Source organism: Dermacentor variabilis, chromosome 6, assembly GCF_050947875.1.
Source record: "Dermacentor variabilis isolate Ectoservices chromosome 6, ASM5094787v1, whole genome shotgun sequence".
NCBI lineage: Eukaryota > Metazoa > Arthropoda > Arachnida > Ixodida > Ixodidae > Dermacentor > Dermacentor variabilis.
The window spans coordinates 166553353-166559352 of record NC_134573.1 but is presented as its reverse complement, the minus strand read 5'-3'; the positions used below and the strand labels follow the sequence as shown (position 1 = coordinate 166559352).

The following is a 6000-nucleotide window of genomic DNA, read 5'->3' as shown; positions in this document are numbered from 1 at the left end:
GTTCGTACTTTCGGGCGAGGGGGGGAAGATGCGCCGTTTGTTCGTGCTCACAGGAGGCGGCGTTTAATAAGGAAGCCACGCGCGACGTAGAGTGCCCACCTCCCCGCTCCCTACCTTGTTTGCCTTGCGAAGGCAGGGTCGATGGCAAGGGTAAAGGTAGGAATGGCAAACGCTAAACGACGCTGACGTCTCACTACTTGCGTCAGAAGGAATGCCGTCAGTCGATCAAGCGGGTCTGAAAACAACAGACGACGAAACGGGAGGCATTGCAGAGTATGCGACATACGTGACAGCGGGCTGTAAAATAGTACCTGGAGCTTCATGTCACCATGTTTGAGGTAGGGAGCTCAGACTTTTATATTGAAATTATATAGAACTGTCGTTATTTCTAGTGGTAATTCTTTTGCGAAGGCTCTCTTGGCTTGCTCTTTATGAAGATGCCACGTCACGTTCCTTCAGCTATCGCGGTCACTGGTTTGGACTTCGTCTATGCCTATGCCGCTCATCAATCCGCCTGCCATTGAGCGCACGGATTACATGGATTGCAGAACAATTTTTGAACTGGTATGGTATGATCCAACATTTCAAGTGGGAGTGCTATCTTGCCTTACACTTTATTAAGCTGCCACGCCACGTTAAGTCAGGTATCGCTTTCACTGCCTCACGCTTCGTTTGAGATTGCAAACTTTTTAATGCGTAAGCCTTCTTTAACGAGTGCCCCAGTAAAAGCTGCCTGTTACGCGAACAGTGTCGTGCCTTGTATCTGCACAAAAATGCATAATTTACAAAATTAAGACATTTGATCGTTGTAATAGTGTGAATGTAGATGAACGGTAGCTGTATTATCGATAAGGAGCAATTTAAGCTCCCCAAACGAAAATTGACCAGAAAGAAAACCGTTCTCGCCAGGCCACCTTGAAAGGCTTGTTTCCCGGATTACGGTTGTATGTGCTGAGAAGCCTGCTGTGGGACTAGTGAAACGTGATAATAATTTCATAATAATAGTAAATCATTAGTGGTGCTATATAAAAAATAGAAAAGAAAAAAAGAAAAAGAGAAAATAAGATGAAGAAAAGGCAAGAAGCAACAGTGGTGCCATTGGTTGTGACGGCGTTCCGGCCCAGTTGACACGATCGCTTTGAAGTGGCCATGCAGTTTCGTGGCAACTATCTCCTCCCCCCACACTCTATTCCATTGCCCCCTTCCCTTTAAAGAGGGATAAATAAAGTTTTTCATCATCATCATCTCCTCAGCGTTCAGTACACAGATTTCATTTCTTTGGTGCCGGAAAAGTGATGAGTAGACGTGCACAAGCTAGTAAAAGCAACTAAGGAAAAACGAAGTAACAGCCGAACCAATTAATTCTTACGCATTATTACACAATTCTCGGAATTCACAATTCTGTAGCATTTTTAATGCGAAAGCATTATGTGGCTCATGAGGCAGAAAACCAGGCGTTGGCGCGGCCGTGCCATGGTCCGAAAAGGCTACGAAACTTCAAACTTTGGTGGGAATCAAACCCACGATCTTTGGTGTTAATTTCGGCGAAGTTAATTCAGGTTCATTTAATTAAGGTAGATTTAATTAACGCACTCTAAAACACGACCTTTGGTGGGATTTGAACCTTCAACCTTTCGTGTTAATTTATGCAAAAATAATTAAGGCACAGTTAATTAAAGTAGAGTTAAGGCACTCGAACCCACGACATTTAATGGGAGTAGAACCCCCGACCTTGCGTTGTGCGCACATTGTGATGAATCGCGTTGGTCACTGCGCGGTGCTTCTGCTGACGCGACCGCAATGCTTTCGCATTCGTCCACGTAGGGATAACTAAGTGCCCCGTGAATTTTTTTTTCAGTGCGTTTAGATAGGGGAAATTCTTTTACCCGTAGATTAGAAACACGATTCATTCAAGCACAGCACACATCAGTCATTACGACGAATAAAATTCCTTCATACATGGACTTTCACGAGGTTCTTTTTTCTCCCGAAAACGAGAGGCGCACAAAATTTTCTCATCGGTGACGTGATGAAGAAACAGTGCATCGCACTGGCTGCCGCGACTTTCTCGCCATTAATTGCCCCACCAGTTAGACTCACGGCCTAATTAAGCTTCCGCCAAAGCAGAATCAAGCTATACCGGCCGCCCAAGAATTAATAGGCTCCATCAAAAAAATTAACTAATCCTCGCCCAGCACTTGAGACGGCGCGTAGTCGCGATGAAGAAGCCGGGGACATCCTTCTTCTTCCACGGCGGCCGTCCGTAAAGATGATAGAAAAAGAAATATGACCCGAACCCTCCGCCCCCCCCCCCCCTCAAAAAAAATAATAAGGGAACTTTCACGCAAACAAGAACGCATAGAGGGAAGAAAAGGCGCTTCCTCACCACTGATGCGCGAACGCGTGCGATTAAACTCGAGCAAAGCGCCTGCGGCCGCTTGGAGAGGCTTTCGCCTCCCATTTCCAAGAGATGCTGTAGCCGCTTGGGGTCCCCGGGTTATATGGAGCGACTGCAAAGAAAGAAAGACGAGAAGCCGTTGAGCGTGCAGAGATAAAAAGTTATTGGAAGGCGCCGCGCGAGGGCTCGTCTTTAGCGACGATGAGAGGGCGCATGTCCTCCTCCATCTCCCCACAACGCGAGGGAGAAGAAGGCAGATAAGAATAGAGAAAGAAAAGGCGAGAAGCGCAGGAAGGGACGCCGGACGGGCAGAATAGGGAAACAAAAACGGGGCACACAGCCGAAGGGGTATATACTGCCGGGAGAAGGAACGTGCATAAGCTTATGGACGCTCCCTCGACTTTTGTTTTTTCCCCTCTTAATTTTTCCGCGCTTTCTCTTAATGCCTGCGCGGTGGTTAGCACAAAGGATGAGAGGCTCGCTTTGTTTCCCAGCCGGAGTGTTCGGCTCTTCACATCTCTCGGAGCGAGCGGCGGCTGCGCTAAGCGCAAGCGCTGCCTTTGTGACTTTGGATGGGCGAACGGACTGGGCCCTCACGTACCTCCCTATCGTCCCCATTCTCCCGTCCTCCCGAAATACTCCTCAAGTCTCCCCCCTTTCCGCCCTTCCCAATACGCCGCCACCATTCCGCTGGTTGTTAATCTTGCTGGCTTGCTATACTAGCTCACATAGCTCATTTTCTTTTCTGAGTTTTTTTCTTCTACCGTGAATGCCTCAACAATCCGTCTTGTGTTTCTTTTTTCCTTTTTCTTGCTACATCAGTCTGTTTAAACACGACTTTGTTACGGAGGCTTTCTATTATGCTGTAAATAATGAACGTTTTGCGCAAACAACCTCGTGCTTCGCGAGGTCAGAGAAAAGTTGGAAGAGGAGGAGCGAAATAAGAGAAGCTGCTTGCAACGCGAGTTGCTCACCCCTCGCTTTCTTTTTCCTTTTCGTGTTTTTCCCCAAAGCTTACCGGCACTAATTGCCAGCAGTTCCCGGCGCAGGACGCCATTTTATGTAAAGTCAACTTTTATTTTTTTAGTCATGGTGCAAACGAAATCTTTAAGTACGCTCAATATTCATACAAAGCAACAGAATGATTTCTTGTCATGTACAGTAAGTAAGTAACAACAGCATAGCATGGTATTTAATACAATAAATGAAATAATGCATGTACAGAAACTATTTACGATAATATGAGCAACACGTGGTACTTAAGCGATCACATGTATACTAGCAGTACATACAAAGAAAACGTCCCGCAAAGCAACGTTTTCTATCACAGCAAGAACCTTAAAGAGGAAGTTAAACACCTAAACAAAAGTTGATAACAATCCGGCTGATATTCTTCTTGATCGTAAATGTCCTTTAAGTGCGTAATCTTTTGAGCGAAATGCGATCTTGAGGAAATCGTTATTTCATTATTTCGGTTTTGCATACGAGTTTTTCATTCATAGGCTAGGCAGGCATATCAGTAAAAACATATATTATGGTACATCATCACACGGAACAACAAGATATCGAATACTGTGGGAATCTAGATCAAAAGATCTGTGCAAATTTCTATGGAGAGCATCCCAGAATATAATGGCTTCCTTACAATCAATAAAACAGTTTTCAATAGTTTCAGGCACGTCACAAAGGCGACAGTTAATTGATGAAGCGAAAATATTCTTTTTCCGATGCCATGTTCTCATGACGAGGTTTCAGTGTGTAATTTGCAAAAAAAAGTTTTTGTAGAAGGGGGAACTGGCATTTTGAGCACTGTTGCAAGTAAATCATGTCCTGATAGTCTGATGTACATTGACCGATAAAACGCCGACGGGAGCAACATCAATATTTAAAGTTTGTAAAAAAAATTTCGCGACACAGTGAATAAGTAATCTTTAAAGAAAGTAACAGTCACAGAAGCAATAGAAAAATAAATCTCACGCATGAACTCCCACAGACGAGGTCCAAGAAGAAAATTTGAAGACGCCACCAGTTCTAGCAGGACACGAACCAAGTTAAACTGCAAGAAGGCTCGCAATACCGGATGAGATCTACCCCGAAAAGAGATAAAGCATGAGACTAACTGCGGCACATGCAAATGCACCAACCCTAACCCTCCAGCACTCACTGGTCAAAAAATATTGTCGCGTATCATAGGTTCCAAACTGCAGGACCATATAAATGTGGAAATATCCTGTGAAAGCGTTTAATGTTACGTCTTGCAGTGAAGAACCTGGAAGAAATAGAAAACCTTGCTTGCCAAAAACATGGTGCAGGCTTCTGCTCCTCCAAATATTGCAAGACAGTGCAGGACAAAGGTATTTGTGTGGCGCTGGAGGGCTGGAACGCGCTCTCTCCAGTAGTGTGCACTTGTAGGCATACAGTGGAACGCCTAGATATTTAGTTCGTATGCAACACCATTCAATGCCAACGTAACGTGATGGTGTAATGGCTCAAGATCGAAACCATACCCTAAACTCTTAGAACTATTCATTTGCGTGCTGGAGACAGTATCAAACCCTTCTATGATAAAGATAGTTTTACCGATGCTGGTGCTTCTCTTCGCTGAAGAATGCGATATATCATCAGCGTATGCTAGCACCTTTAACTCATTAATAAGAACATTAAAACCACGAATGTTACTGCAGTTCAAGATGCTCAGACAAAGTTGTTGTAAGTAAAGGGTGAAGAGGAGTGGGAACATAGGACACCCTTGTTTCGCGGAAGAACGGATGCGGACGAGATTAGAGGGGCTACCATTCACAATGAAGCGCGTTGTGCAGTGGCTATAACAAAGTCGAATGTCATTAAACACCGTGGATGCGGCGTTGGCGTGTTCTAAGAGAAAAAATAAAAATGAATGCCACACCAGATCAAATGCTTTTGCCGAGGCGAATCCGAATCACAGCATGTTGCTCATATGAAGTGTAACAGTACTCAAGACCACGTCGTTCACCACCGCTGCTGCTCTTAGATAAAGAATAGGTACACGAGGTATACGTGCATAAAATACAGCTACCAATTTACAAGCTTGCCGTAAAGACTCGACGCTAACACCCACCTATATGATCTCCTTAACTGCAATGAGTTTGAACCGCGGCTTTTCATATACCTGTTATGCCTGCCCTTTCAACGCACTTTGTGTGAATAGTCAGTAAGAACTGCCCTTGACACCGCCCTAGTAATGTCAAGTTCAAATTACCAAAACGTGTAAGATAAAGAATGGATGTGATAAACTTTCACTACAAGTTCCGGCGACAGCTATAAATTAGATATCTACGCAAATACAACAGAAAGTGATGGCAATGAAGTAACGTGTAATTAGATTCATGAACGTTTTGCTATCAAGCAGATACTATGCAGCCTATATTGTTAAGGAAGCAATGATTAAGCTATGCGTTCGTGCTGCTGGAGACGCATCTGTGCACTTCTGCACTTAACAACAAAGTTTAACTTTGGGCTCATTACGGGCCGGAAGATTCAAAATAATAATTAAAAATACGATGGGTGGTCGACCACGAAATTCTTCGCGAACCCATTTGCAGTCCGCCTGGCTGTATCGATGT

The 6000-nt window shown here is 44.4% G+C and overlaps 1 protein-coding gene across 3 annotated transcripts in view; it reads right to left on the bottom strand.

Annotated features, from left to right (window-relative positions):
- Nucleotides 1–6000, bottom strand: part of LOC142585679 (metabotropic glutamate receptor-like) — a 285137-nt gene that overhangs the window by 77717 nt on the left and 201420 nt on the right. For 2 of the 3 annotated variants that reach the window (XM_075696623.1, XM_075696625.1), the window contains exon 3: nucleotides 2387–2510. The exons of the other annotated variant lie outside the window; for it this stretch is intronic. The gene's annotated coding sequence lies outside the window, so the exon portion shown is untranslated. The remainder of the gene's footprint in view (nucleotides 1–2386; nucleotides 2511–6000) is intronic. 3 annotated transcript variants of the gene reach the window in all.